The sequence below is a fragment of the Canis lupus genome, chromosome 18, assembly GCF_003254725.2.
Source record: "Canis lupus dingo isolate Sandy chromosome 18, ASM325472v2, whole genome shotgun sequence".
Lineage (NCBI taxonomy): Eukaryota > Metazoa > Chordata > Mammalia > Carnivora > Canidae > Canis > Canis lupus.
The window spans coordinates 34,737,193-34,752,205 of record NC_064260.1 but is presented as its reverse complement, the minus strand read 5'-3'; the positions used below and the strand labels follow the sequence as shown (position 1 = coordinate 34,752,205).

The window sequence follows — 15,013 nt, the reverse complement described above, 5'->3', positions numbered from 1 at the left end:
TGCTATATAACATTACCTTTTTTTTTTAAGAGAGAGAGAGAGAGAGAGAGCGCACATGCATACATGCAAGGGGAAGGGTAGTGGGTTAGGGGGAGGGCAGAGAGAGAGGGAGAGAGAGAATCCTAAGCAGGCTCTATACCCAGTGCAGAGCCCCACATGGAGCTCAATCTCACAACCCTGAGATCATGACCGGAGCTGAGATCAAGAGTCAGACACTTAACCAACTGAGCCATAGCATTACTTATCTTACATACTCATAGTTCAAAATCATTAGCCAAATATCTACAAATTTGGGAATAATATCTCTACATTAAAAGCAGAAAATTATATTATCTGTTTAATAACAGTGTTAAACAAACAGAGCAATGAAATAAATTGTGGTTCCTGGAGCAACACCTAAAGGACTTTTAAAAATACAAATTCCAGGGCTTCAAGTCTACTGAATGAAGAACTGCAGATAGGGCCCAACAATCCTGCTTTAACAAGTCCACTAAAGTATCAAAACCCATGATGCAAATTAACCTGGGCATGCCATTATTACTCAGTCACTGAATATTTTCTAAATATATAGGAAGTTTAGGTCCTGCCTAGGAAAAGATATTTTGGCTTCCTGTTTTAATTTACCAAATGCTGATTTAAAGTACTATACAAATATTGATGAGTGCTATAATCAGGCCTCAAAAATGGAAATGAGAAACTTGGTGATAACTCTAAACTTTTATTAAGAATCAGAGAAAAACGGGCAGCCTGGGTGGCTCAGAGGTTTAGCACGGCCTTCAGCCCAGAGCATGATCCTGGAGACCCAGGATCGAGTCCCACATCGGGTTCCCTGCGTGGAGCCTGCTTCTCCCTCTGCCTGTGTCTCTGCCTCTCTCTCTTCTCTGTATATTCTCATGAATAAATAAATAAAATCTTAAAAAAAAAAAAGAATCAGAGAAAATTAATGCTAAATACCCCAAATTTGAAATATTTCCAAAATCTGTACCAGGGCATATGATTAAGAAGACTTAACTGTTTCTGCATTCAGCACACTTTTAAAATTTATGATCAGAATCAGGAATGTTGTAGAAGCAGCAAAAAAAGCAAAGCAAAAGAGAATCAATCCCAGGGTCTTAAGTTTATAAATATTCTGTTTTGTTTTGTTTTTTAGGATTTATTCATGAGAGATACCAAGCGAGAGAGAGAGAGAGGCAGAGATATAGGCAGAGGGAGAAGCAGGCTCTATGCAGGGAGCCTGACGTGGGACTCCATCCCGGACTGGACTCGATCCCAGACTGGACTCGATCTCGGGACTCCAGGATCACGCCCTGGGCCATAGGCAGGCACCAAACCGCTGAGCCACCCAGGGATCCCCTAAATATTCTGTTCTAACCCAGAGATTTCCAACTGGTGTGGTAGGACAGTGTGCTATGAATAAGTTACTAGGTTTGAGAATAATTATTATTCCTCTTAGTTGTACAAAAGGCTGGGGACAGCCTGGGAAAAAACAAAACAAAACACCCAGAACTGGTTGCAATTGGACAGGATTAACTTTGTCCAGATGCCCTTCTCCACTGTACAAATACTGTGTTATCATTTTCCAACTGTACCATGACATGAGCTGAAAAAAGTAGGAAGCACTCTTCTAACCATTTCTGCTAATTCAATGACTAGAATAACAGTTGCAGTTACACAAAATACAACTCAAACTGGGTTTAAAAAGAAAAGGAAATTTACTGGCTTGTCTGATTTAATACTCTAGAATTAAGTGTGCCTTCAGACAAGCAATGTAACCAGCACCTGGATTGTTATTCTTTGAATTTTTGCCTATATTACCCTGATACTGGCTACATTCTCAATAGGCTATCATTTTATAATGACAAAATGGCTGTAAGCAGTTAGCAGAGTTATGTATTTCCTTGTTCATTCTTCCCACAAGGAAAAGAGAGAGTCTTCATCCTGATAAAAGTCCTAAGGTTACCTATTTGGGGCTGCATAGGTTATCTTTCCAACCCTGAACCAATTACTGAGCTCAGGACTGATGCAAGCACAGCTCAACAAGTTCAACCTCTGGAGCTAGAGGTAAAGTCAATCCAGGTTAATCTCACAAACATCACTATGCCTGAGAAAGTGAGGACTATTTAGGGAAACGTCAGATACTGTTAGGAGGAAAAAGGAAGAATGTATGGGAGTCAACAAAAACAGCTTTCCATAATAGCTTACCACATATCTCTAAATGAGTTAAATACAAAATTAAACTGACTGCTTCTTTTCTTTGGATTAAAGGCAAGTGCCACTCTAGTAGTCTAAAAAAAAAAAAAAAAACTATATTAAAATAACATTTTTACCTATCAAATTAGAACAGATTTTTTTTTTTTAATTAGTACCAAAGGGCGCCTGGGTGGCTCAGTTGATTAAGCATCCAACTCTGGATTTCAGTACAGGTCATGATCCCAGGGTGGTGAGATCAAGCCCTGCAGTGGGCTCCGCACTCAGCAGGGAGTCTGCTTGAGATTCTCTCCCTCTCCTTCTGCCCATCCCACCTCTCACACGCATGCTCTCCCTCTCTCTCTAAAAATAAAGAAATCTTCTAAAATGACTATCTAATACTATATGTTGGCAAATTGAGTTACAATTTTAAAAATGTAAAAGAAATAAAAATAAAAATTACCATCCAGTACTAGTAAAGGGATGGTGAAACTGGCATTCAATCAGTTCTGGTAGAAACATAAGTGGAAACAATCCTTCGGAAAAAAGTTGAGAATGTCTCAAGAATCATAAACTATACAGATATATACTCATTTTACTTCTGAGAATCTACTCAAAAGAAAAAAATCTTAAATGTAGAAAAATTTCCACATTCACAGACATTTACTGGTAAGTAGTAGTAAAACAAGAAAATTAGAGACAACCTAAATGTCCAGGAATAAGAAAATAGTCAATTACGGTATCACTACCTGGTACAATATATGCAGCCACTTAAAATGAAAATAGCTAATATGCGTTGAGCTCTTACCATATGCAAGACATTCTTAACATATATTTAGTTCTCCAAACAACTCTGAGATATTTACTATTAGTATTTCCCTTTCAGAAATGAAAAAACTGAGGCATAAAGAGATTAAGTAATCTGCCCAAGGTTACACATAAGGGATGGAACCAAGATATGAACCCAATAATCTAGTCCCAAGCCTGTATTCTTAACCACTACATTATATTGCCTCTCAATACTGTGTTTATGTAGTTTATAACAAAATGTTACGTTATAATGTTTTATAAAAAGCAAATAATCAACAAAAACAGAATTTAGAGTCTTCCAGTTAAAGAGTGGATTAGGGGTGCTTAGGTAGCTCAATTGGTTAAGTGCCTATCTTCGGGTCAGGTCATGATCCCAGGGTCCTGAGATCAAGCCTTAGCAGGGAGTCTACTTCCCCTTCACCACCCTTTGTCCCTCCTCCCTCTCGTGCTCTTGCTCTCTCTCAAAGAAATCAATAAAAAATTTAAAAAAAAAATATTGGGTTGAACACAAGTATATAGTTTAGCCCCACTAAAACAACAGCAAGCAACTTAAGGCAGAAATCTTGGGCAAAGCAAATGAGAAATGTGACAAAAACAAAAACCACAGTTTTTTGGGAAGGAGACAGAGTAGTAGTATTTACAAGACCTAAGAAAGCAAAGCCAGTAAACAAAAAACTGGGAAGCAATTGACTTACATCACTCACACCCCTTCGCCACACCACTTCCCTGAACCCTCCTCCTCACCCCTGCAAAGGTCTAGAGATACCAGAACCTCTCAAAGGGAAGGCAAAGGTGAGGCCAAAAACAGGACAATTCCTTGAATGTCTATTTAAGAAGTTAGACCCAAGATTTCCTTTCTCTTTCTGGTTAACCAGATGGCTACACTTTCCTCATCTGGACAGATTAGAAGTTCCAAAGGTGATCAAAGCAGAGAGTCTACAATAAGAGATAACACCTCAGGGGTTGGGGGGACCTACTATACTGAAAAGTGTACATACCAAATGTTGAGACAACCCTGCCTGACCAGCCTTCCTCCTCTAACAGGGCTCCCAAAGCTACTGACAGGCATCCAGTTCTCCAAGCAAGACTGGAAGTGTGTTTTTAAGGGAATCTGGGCCAAGAGAAAAGACATAAGTAATATGACAGTGGGAGCTTACTCACAAAATATTTTAGTCGGATTATCCTAAAATAAAGACCATAGTCCATAAACTATACCCATACATTTAGAGCTTCCAATCCACTTTTCTGGTGCCTAATTCTTAAACAACAGCAGAGAGCTAAAGAACAACAGACTTGAGGGTAAATGTCTAATTTCAAACACAAAGACCAAAACAAACAATAAAATTTTTAAATGCAATTTAGAAGAAGCAAAGATCAAATAGAGGGAACACTTTCAAAAGAAACATCTTTAATATTTTCACTAAAAGATAAGACCATAGATTGCATTTATTAAAAAAGAAAGATGCGGGGATACCTGGGTGGCTCAGCAGTTTAGCGCCTACCTTCAGCCTAGGGCATGATCCTGGAGTACTGGGATCAAGTCCATATCAGGCTCCCCGCATGGAGCCTGCTTCTCCCTCTACCTGTGTCTCTGCCTCTCTCTCTCTCTCTGTCTCTCATGAATAAATAAATAAAATCTTTAAAAAAGAAAAAAGAAAGAGGCTATGATAAAAGGAAGAGTCACAGAAATAAAGTTTTTTTTAATTTAGTGGAAATAAAGACAAAATTGAAAAAATCTTACAAAAAGAACAAAAACCCCAAAAAATACAGAATTGAAGAAAAAAGTATTAGAGGATTAATTCAGAAAGCCCAATAATTATACCCTAGAAGTTCCAAAAAAGCAAATAGAGAAATTAGAGAATAAATCATGATAAATTTTCAAGACTGATTTTCTCAGAACTAAAAAATATGAGTTTGCAAAGAGCTCATTAAGTATCGACACCAAGACATATCATGGTGAAATGATAGAACACCGGAGAAAATGGGGGGACCTGAGAGCTTCCAAAAAGGAAAAAAAAATCCATACAAATGATAACACATTAGAGCTTTCAATATTTACAATAAAATGTAGAATAAAGAAGCTAAGTCTTCAAACATAAGGGAAAGTTATTACCAAACTGGAATTTTATTGCTATGCCAAGTGTGAAGGTAAAAGATATTTTCAGGCATGCAGTGCTCAAGACAATTTACCTTCCATGCATCCTTTCTCAGGAAGCTACTTAAGGATTTCTTCAAGGAAGAGAAAGATATGAAATCCAGGAAACAAGGGACTCTAAGTGAGAGAGAAAGGAAACAAACCCCTGGGATGGGGAAGGGAGCTTGTACAGCAACCAGTCCAGATTGGTGTAATTTAGTAGGCTCTGGAAAAAAGCTCCTCAATAAGATGAAATGAACAGATTACTGTTTTAAATCACTAGTAAGAGTTGTACATAAAGGAGAAAAGTCTCATTTACTGAGGTTAATTCGTAATGAACACATAAAAAAGTAAGCAATGGAAGAAACAAGACAATCGTTGGGGGGATGTACAGGAAAGGAAAAATAATCATAGCATACTACAATGATTCAGTTATGAATAGCATTTATGCAGTAATAATCATATAACTCTAAACACTGATATAGTCAAGATTATGATATAACTATCATAAGATGGATAGCATGTGACGGGGGAAAGGGTGAGGTACAAGATGAAACAAAGTTAAATCCTCACCTCCAATCATGGATAGTCATTAGATAATGCCTAAAACTGGAAAATCAAGAATCAGCAACAAGAAATATATTATTTAGATATGTGGAAGTAAATGGCTAAAGAATAAGCTGAAATAGCTTAAAGTAGTTGCTGTGGAGGAGAAAAACAGCAGGGTAAATTACTGTTTTCCTTTTTTTTTTTTTTAATTACTGTTTTTCTAAACAAACCTTGAAATTTTTTAACTAATTACATTATGTACTCATATGACTGATAAAAGTACATACTAAATTCTTAAAAATCAGGATTCAAGTGATTCAGTCAGTCTGACTCTTGATCTCAGCTCAGGTCTTGATCTCAGGGTTGTTGAGTTCAAACTCCATGTTGGGCTCCATGCCCAGCATGAAGCCTACTTAAAAAAAAAATAAATTGGAGATTCAAAATTACATAAGTATCTTGGTTAAAACCAACCATACCCATATAAATTTCATCAAAAAAATATTGAAAGGGAATACATCAAAATGATAACTGCAGTTATCTTTCAGTGATCAAAGCACAAGTGATATTTTCTCCATCCTGCTTTCTATAAAAAATATCCATAATGGAGGAAAAAAATTTGTTTTAAGTTGTTATAGAATTACTTCAGTTGATATTTCTTGGAGAGATATGAAATTAGTTTAGTTGCAAGCAGCATTTGTTATGAAAGAAAAGAATAGGATAGATTAGACTTTCTTTTAAGATTTATTTATTTTAGAGAGAGATCAAGTGCATGAGAAAGAGTTAGGGGAAGGACAGAGGGAGAGAATCCTCAAGCAGACTCCCTGCTAAACATGGAGTCAGATGACATGGGCTCAATCCCATGACCCCTGAGATCATGACCTGAGCTGAAACCAAGACTCAACTACTCAACCAACTGAGCCACCCAGGTGGCCCTAGATTAGACTTTATCCGCAATCTTCACATGTAGCAAGTTTCATTAAACTTTCATATTAATTTTATGTAAATACAAACATATGCATGTATACTGGACACAATATAAAATGTATTTCTTACTGTGGGCCAGAGTCCAAAAATAGTTTTGTTTTTTTTAAAGATTTATTTTAGGGACGCCTGGGTGGCTCGGTGGTTGAGCGTCTGCCTTCAGCTCAGGGCATGATCCCAGAGTTCCAGGATCGAGTCCCACATTGGGCTCCCTGAAAGGAGCCTGCTTCTCTCTCTGCCTCTCTCTGTGTGTCTCTCATGAATAAATAGATAGATAAAATCTTTTTTAAAAATTAGGCAATTTATTAAAGTCCTGACATAAAGAGATTCAACTGCTAGTGAACAAGAAACAATAATGCTAATATGGAAAAAACATGCCTTTTTGGTCATTTATAAAGGAGACAGGAAATATTTAATTTGAGGCTTCATTTACTTTTCTGTAAATCAAAATACTTTCATATTTCAATATTGCTTTTATTACAGCAATCGCCAAAAATACATATGCTTTTCCCTATTTTGAAACACAACTTGAATAAATTCAAATAATGATTCCATATAGGAAAGAAGTCATTAAAAAAGGCTGACTATCGGGATCCCTGGGTGGCGCAGTGGTTTGGCACCTGCCTTTGGCCTAGGGTGCGATCCTGGAGACCCGGGATCGAATCCCACGTCGGGCTCCCGGTGCATGGAGCCTGCTTCTCCCTCTGCCTGTGTCTCTGCCTCTCTCTCTCTCTCTCTGTGACTATCATAAATAAATTTAAAAAAAAAAAAAAAAAAAAAAGGCTGACTATCTTTATTTTTAACATTTGGCTCCATAGTGTTAATAACAAACTCTTACAAATAGTTCATTTATTTATAGTAATTTATAAGTTTATTATTTATAATACTTAAGTATGTATAATATACTCATAACATAAATATATTAGTTATACTACATTATTTAACAGTCTTAAAAATAACACCAATAGAATAAAATATTTGAAGCATTACCTCCACATTCACCATATTACTGATTTTATATTTTGCAAGTACTGCCATTTTTTAAAAGAGTTTTCAAAACTACATAAATAAAAATCTATATTTTACCACAATTTAGGAGTTCTAAAGGCTTTTATATCTTTGAAAGTATTTATTAAAAATTACATCTTAAATACTCTACAGAGGAAAGGAAGTTAGCCTATAATCCTGATAGGGGTCAGGGTAATAACACAAAATGGACAAATTACACTGTCATTCTACTTAAATTATTTAAGTTATTTAATTTGACCTGTAGATAGTCTCTTGTCTTCTCATCATGCCTGACTTTTAAGTGGGAGGTCTTCATTCATGATGATCCTTTAATAGAAGCAAAGCTTTCTCCATTTAACCCATGCTGTTATCAATCATGTACAGGGATAAATGAGCCTGTAAGATTTTGCCAGTATCACAAATGACACTGTGACCTGAGGCCAACATCTTTATTTGCTTCTCCAGTGATTCACTTCAGCAGATATTAACCAATTTTATAATCCATGAAAGGCAAAATTAAAGGACACCATCCATAAAACAGAATAATTCCTATCAGCAACAAAGTGATGTGTGTATTATCTTATAAATTATATGGCCATACAGTGTGGTAATGTAATGAAGTAAAGATGGTAATAATCAAATGCCTAGGGCAAACGCTAATATGCATTTAATCACACAGCATGAAGCCATTTGTCACTACAGTTGAATGCATGTGTACATAAAATACATGAGTCACGTCCTTATTGTTATACTATAACAGCATCAATTTCACACTATCATTTCACATAATAACAATTGGTAGGCTTTGACATTAGCTAAAACATTCAAAGAGTATACGCAAAATCATCAACAAGAGCTTTACAAATGTAAGAAACAATTTAATTTCTCAGTAACAGAAAGAATTTTTCCTCCAAAATTCTTTGTTAAAGAGGCAGAACTTCCAAGTTTTCTTTTCTTCCTTAAATAGCACTTAAATTGGTTTCATCATATTGCCTTTTATTCTTAGGAACACTCTTATGACTTGAACTGAGTACTAAATCAGTCTCAAAAGCCTATCTCCTTCATAAGTAATTATTAATATTTAAATGTAAAATATGGGTGACATTTGTTACAAAAAGTGAATGTGTGAAAAACTGTATTCATTAATTATACACACAGTGGTGTGTGTGTAGATTGGAAAAGATTCAGAAAAAAAATGCCATAACATGATCTAAAAATATATAAACACTATTTAATTATCTGATCATGGATTGAGACACTTATTGGGAAACCACCTAACTCCATCAAAACCCTTTATTATATTACACTTCCTAGAGTGTATCCCTCTAAAAGTGAAGGACCAAAGGGTCTTTTATGTATAGGACAGTGCCAAGTAGAAGTGAGTACATTTGCACTCATATTCTATCTTGTGTTAGCAATGGTTATGTTAGCCATTATAAATTCCTTAACTAGTGGCCAAGTCTCTCTCATTTCTGTATCCTCACATTGACTAATACAATGATTTACAAAACTCAGGCACTCAATATGTGTTGCACTGCATGTTGCAATGAACTGACTACTAACTCCTACCCTTTGGATAAGGTGGGGAGGATAATATTTGGAAACCATGAGTCAAATAAGTTAGGATGTACAATCAGTATTTCCTGTAACTGTGATAAATTTTAAAAGAAATATATCACAACTCTAGAAAAGACCTATTGAAGAATAATTGTGTAATGAAGGAAAATGGAAAATGTCCACAGATGGATTTTAAGTAGACTTTAATATAGAAACAATAAAGAACCAAGACTAATATAATTTAACACATCTGTTTAAGAAACTGCAAATGATACAAATCTGAGTTAATGATCTTTACCTTCAAAGTCTAGAAAGGTAGATAGATAAAGCATTCATTCAAGTAAGTGTAAGCCCAAACATGATAATACTAGGCATGATATAAGACACAGATAAAAAAGGGTAAAGTGTTCAAAAAATTCAAAGTACATAGTGCCCAAGCCTTAATTATTCAATCTAGAAAATAAAGACACTAAACTAGTTATAAGTACAACAGCAAATTGGAGTACATGATGTCTAGCAACACTTCTAGCAGTAAAAATCAGATTTAATTAATCTATGAAGAAGAGATTTTAGGCTATTGAAGAATTCAAGAAATAGTTCGCAAAAAAAGGATTTTGAGACAGACCCTGAGCAAAGGAAAATCAAATCTGGCTGAAAGATAGGAGGGTAGGTCTTTACACAAACTGATTTAGAAAGTAGAAGTCACTGAGCAATTTTCACAAAATGAAGTGGGAAGTGAGATATTACACAGTTTAAGGTCATAAGTAATCAAGTAAAGGTAGGGGAAGGAGAAAAATTGGAACATTTTACATTTTACAGAAAGAAGTCAGTAAAGACAAGGAATTAAATGAGAAAACAGAGGGGATAATTGAAGGAGTGATGTCTAGGAGTTGAGCAGAGGGGAAATAATATGATGAATGATTAGCCTTAGTTAGGTGGGGGAAGAACATTCCTTTCTTTCTTAGAAAGCAAAGTGAAAAATAAAGTGAAAGGGGCAAAATACAAAGACTACTGAGGTTCCAGAAAGGAACAGGACATTATAAAATTAGGCATAAACCTGATCTTATTTAATGAATTTCAAAATATCAGAACCTAAGGAGAATCTTGAAGTCTGAAAATATTAATGTAAACAAAGGAAAAACATTCATTCATTCAACATTTATGGAACTCCTTCTACATTCAAAATATAATTATTAAAACAAAACAAAACAAAACAAAAATATAGGGGCACCTGGGTGGCTCAGCGGTTGAGCATCTGCCTCTGGCTCAGGTCATTATCCCAGGGTCCTGGGATCGAGTTCTGAATCAGGCTCCCCACAGGGAGCCTGCTTCTCCCTCTACTAGGTCTCTGCTTCTCTCTATAACTCGAATGAATGAATGAATGAATGAATAAAATATAAACAAACAAAACATGCAGAGCCCTTGTCCTGAAGAACTCTAGTAGGGAGATACAGATATATGCAAATAATTATAATACAATATGGTCATGTGCAATGGTAGAGATCCTTAGAAAACACTATGATAGTAGAAAGAAAGGGCTTCTAATCTAGCAAGGGAAAAAATCAAACAATTGAAAAGGTCTGAGACTTCCTGGGTGACCTCTGGACTGAGGCTTAAAAATCTTAAAAGTTAAGAAGTTAGCAAAATGAAAAATGAGGTAAGGGTATTTTAGAGGGGAAAAACAGCATAAGCAAAGGCACAGATGGACACATCATCATTTTAAATGAGGAACTAAAAACAGATTAAGATTATAGTTTAACATGTAAGGCTGGAAGAAGAGATAAGGCTTGAGAAACACACAGGTTTTAGGTCTTCTGTTCCATGTTAAGGAGCTTGAACTAATTAATATTTTCACACCTCTGCTCTCTCACAGAGGATGCCTTCCTCTATCTTTTCTGTTTAAATGCAAATCAAAAATCAGGTCACATTTCATCTCCTCTGTGAAACTTTTCTTGTGAATCCAGTTTATACCATTTCTCCTTTCCTGAACTGTACTTGTTGCCCATATCACGTGATTATTGTATTTATTGCCATACATTCTTACTATCTGTTACACATAATTTTTCACTTTATTATGTCAATTTATAATGGTGCCATAAATGTTTTTTTTCATTAAGTATTCAATTTTGTAGGTTTATTAAGGTCCAGAGGGAAATGCACTTTGGGAATACCTGATAAATAATATCTTAAATTACTATAAATCATGTATAATTATTAAAACACTTTGAGTTTCTTGAAAGAAAATGTTTTACACTATTATAAGTAAAATTTTCTCTATTTGCAGTAAAATCTTTGCCATATTGCTCCTTGTTTTAAGAAAAAGAATAGGGATTCCATATATAAATTTTAGAAATGTAATGCTTAAATTCTAAAAATGAACAGTCTGAAATATATGAAGGAAATGAAAGAATTGGAAATTCTCTCCATAAGGTCATTATATGAAACCAAACATGAAATATGCTATTAAAAATACTATAAATTCAACTAATCTAAAGCAATATAACAGAGATCTTTGTATTAAATACATAAACACTAATTTTGGCCACCTTATAAATAAAATCTAAGAAAATCCTTTAAATATTTCTTAACCACTTAAAATCTTTAATTATACTAAACTCCAAATTTTTCCAAATATGAACAAACAAGAGTAAATTTCCAAAATATCCTAAAAGAGGGATTCTAATATAGCTGGAAATTTATTGCTTATTGAATTTAAACTGAAAATAAAAGTTGTAGTTTATATTAATCAGTGCCAGAGAATTCCATAAAGGCTTTTCTTATTAACAGAGAGTTTCCATGGATCATAAGAAAACTAAGAAAGCTGAACAGCTTCCTGACATAACTTTTGTAACATCCATATTAGCAAACAGAATAAATTATGAAAATTACATGAATAAATTACAGTAAAAATTCTCGCCCAAAATACATACAACAAAAATATTTTTCCTTAATTATCTACATGATCATTTTCCAAAGTCTAGAGGGCACGAGGTCCATAAAACAGAGCTCTAAAAATAGGTTCCACTGTCAAATAAATCTGGGAAATGCTGCATACTAACTTCCCATCTTAGAGATTAACAGCATCATTAGCATAGTTAGAACCTGTTTAAGTTTAATCCACCCCAATTTCTCAAGTTTATCTTAACCATGGAACATTTTTCTTTTTAGGTAACTCAAACTGCAAACTAATATTCTGGGGTACATGTGTTCCAAGGAATGTATTTGGGGAAATTCTAACAATTCTCACATGAAATCATTCTCATGGTCTTACTTTGCTAGTGGCTTTTTTTTTTTTTTTTTGGACAGAAAAAGTGCCTTTTATTTAAAGATGGGAAAGATCTGGGCATGTTTACTTGTTAGAAACCAAACAAAGGCTATGTGACATTTTGAGAAGGTGAAGATACAGGAGGTAACCTAGGGTAATAGGTTGGAGGGGACCAGACAAATAGGTAAGGTTCTTCAGTCCTCTCAGTAATCGAGAGCAGGAGACGGTACAGAGGTGGAGAGATTTATGGATGGAGGCTTGAATTGATTATAAAGAATTAAGAATTCTTATTCCCCCCCCAAAAAAAAATGTGTTCATTCAACTGTTACCAGGACTAATAGAAGAATATTATCTTCGACAAAGACATTTATCACTTAAAAATAGACTAGAAGGGCAGCCTGGGTGGCTCAGCGGTTTAGCGCCGCCTTCAGCCCAGGGCGCGATCCTGAGGTCCTGGGATCGAGTCCCACGTGAGCCTCCCTGCATGGAGCCTGCTTCTCCCTCTGCCTGTGTCTCTGCCTCTCTTTCTCTCTGTGTGTCTCATGAATAAAAAATTAAAAAATTAAATCTTAAAAAAAATAGACTAGAAAAAATAAAATAGAAAAAAGCATAAATTGCTCATACTAAAGTAGTTGCTTCGTCTTATTCAGTATTTCAGGTGTATATACACACTTATACTGACCTGAATGTAAAATGTATTTCTTAATGTGAGCTATAATTAGAAAGTTTAAGAATGCTACGGGTTCCAAAAATGCTAATGAAAACACTTAGGTCAGGGGCAGCCTGGGTGGCTCAGCGGTTTGGCGCCACCTTCGGCCCAGGGTGTGGTCCTGGGGACAAGGGATCGAGTCCCACGTCGGGCTCCCTGCATGGAGCCTGCTTCTCCCTCTGCCTGTGTCTCTGCCTGTGTGTGTGTGTCTCTCATGAATAAATAAAATCTTAAAAAAAAGATAAAATGGGTTTCATTATAAAAAAAAAAAAAAACCACTTAGGTCACCAAGTATAAGATTGATTTTCTTTAGGGTTTTGTTTTTTTTTGTTGTTGTTTTGTTTTGTTGTTGTTTTTTTTTTTTTTTAGTTTTAAATAAGATAGTGTTCATAAAGCATTTAGTCCTGTGCTTGGCATGTAATAAACTTTCAACATATGAAAGATGTCTATTACTATCAGAAAAACACTATTACAGCCCCAGTAGTTATGAAACCCATAGTCAAAGCTAAAGAAACTAAAAACGCTATGCTGCCACCCAGTGGGCATTATTATACAGAAAGTGATAACCAGGTTTCTTCCGGATACTATGGTAGGAAGCAGTATAAAAATTAAAACACTAGGGCAGCCCCGGTGGCCCAGCGGTTTAGCGCAGCCCTCAGCCCCGAGTGTGACCCTGGAGACTCGGGATCGAGTCCCACATCAGGCTCCCTGCATGGAGCCTGCTTCTCCCTCTGCCTGCTTCTCCCTCTGCCTCTGCCTGTGTCTCTCTCTACCTCTCTCTCTCTGTCTGTCATGAATAAATAAATAAAATCCAAAAAAAAAACTCAATATAATTCTTATGAATTCAAGACCTACTGGGGCGCCTGGGTGGCGCAATCAGTTGAGCGTGGGACTCACGATTTCATCTCCGGTCATGTTCTCAGGGTCCAGGGATCAAGCCCCTCTTAGGGCTCTGCCTGAGTGAACAGTCAGCTTGAGATTCTCTCTCTCCCCTTCTGTCCCTGCCCCCACCCCCGCTTGCACTCGCGTTCTCTCTCTCAAATAGATAGATAATTAAAAAAAAAAAAAAAGAGTAATTGAAAAACTACTTCAAGTCAACCCTGAAACCAGGGAGGGTGATGAACGCAAAAATCGGTTTTCGAAAAGACAATTGTGGAAGACTGTAGAATAAATTCCACCCAAATAATGTTTGTTGATTTTCAGGTTGTAATACCTCATAAGGATTTTTCCTTCGAGGTTCAAAACAAAGAGCCATAGGCATTTATCACAACTAAGGCAAAACAGCAAATAACCAAAAGTAAAGGGATCTCATTATTCTAAGTGTAAGATGCTTAATGGAACCTTCACGTATCCTTTCTTTTTTCTTTTTTTTTTTTTTTTTTTTTTTGAGATTTTATTTATTTATTCATGAGATACACAGAGAGAGAGGCAGAGACACAGGCAGAGGGAAAAGCAAGGTCCCTGCGGGGAGCCCGATGTGGGACTCGATCCGGGGACCCCGGGGTCACACCCTGAGCCGAAGGCAGATGCTCAACCGCTGAGCCCCCCAGGCGCCCCCCACATGTACTTTCTAAATGAGTGTACTGATTGTAAACGTTCCCATAAACACCTTGAGAGTTGTCACTACTTCCAAAAGCAAAGGTAATTGGAAGATAAAACAATGCCATGAATAATGTAAATCTATAATTCAGCATCAGGGGGACTGGCAAGCCAGTCATTTTATTCCCAGGGCAATTCCACTTCAGTTTGCTTGTGCAAGGCACTTCAGAAAGAACAACATCACTCTGCGGATAAAGGACACCGGAGAAATTTC

General features: G+C 36.1%; 1 protein-coding gene across 14 annotated transcripts in view; it reads right to left on the bottom strand.

The window, feature by feature from the left end:
* CCDC73 (coiled-coil domain containing 73) overlaps positions 1–15,013 on the bottom strand; it is a 138,114-nt gene that overhangs the window by 122,281 nt on the left and 820 nt on the right. The gene's annotated exons all lie outside the window — the stretch shown is intronic.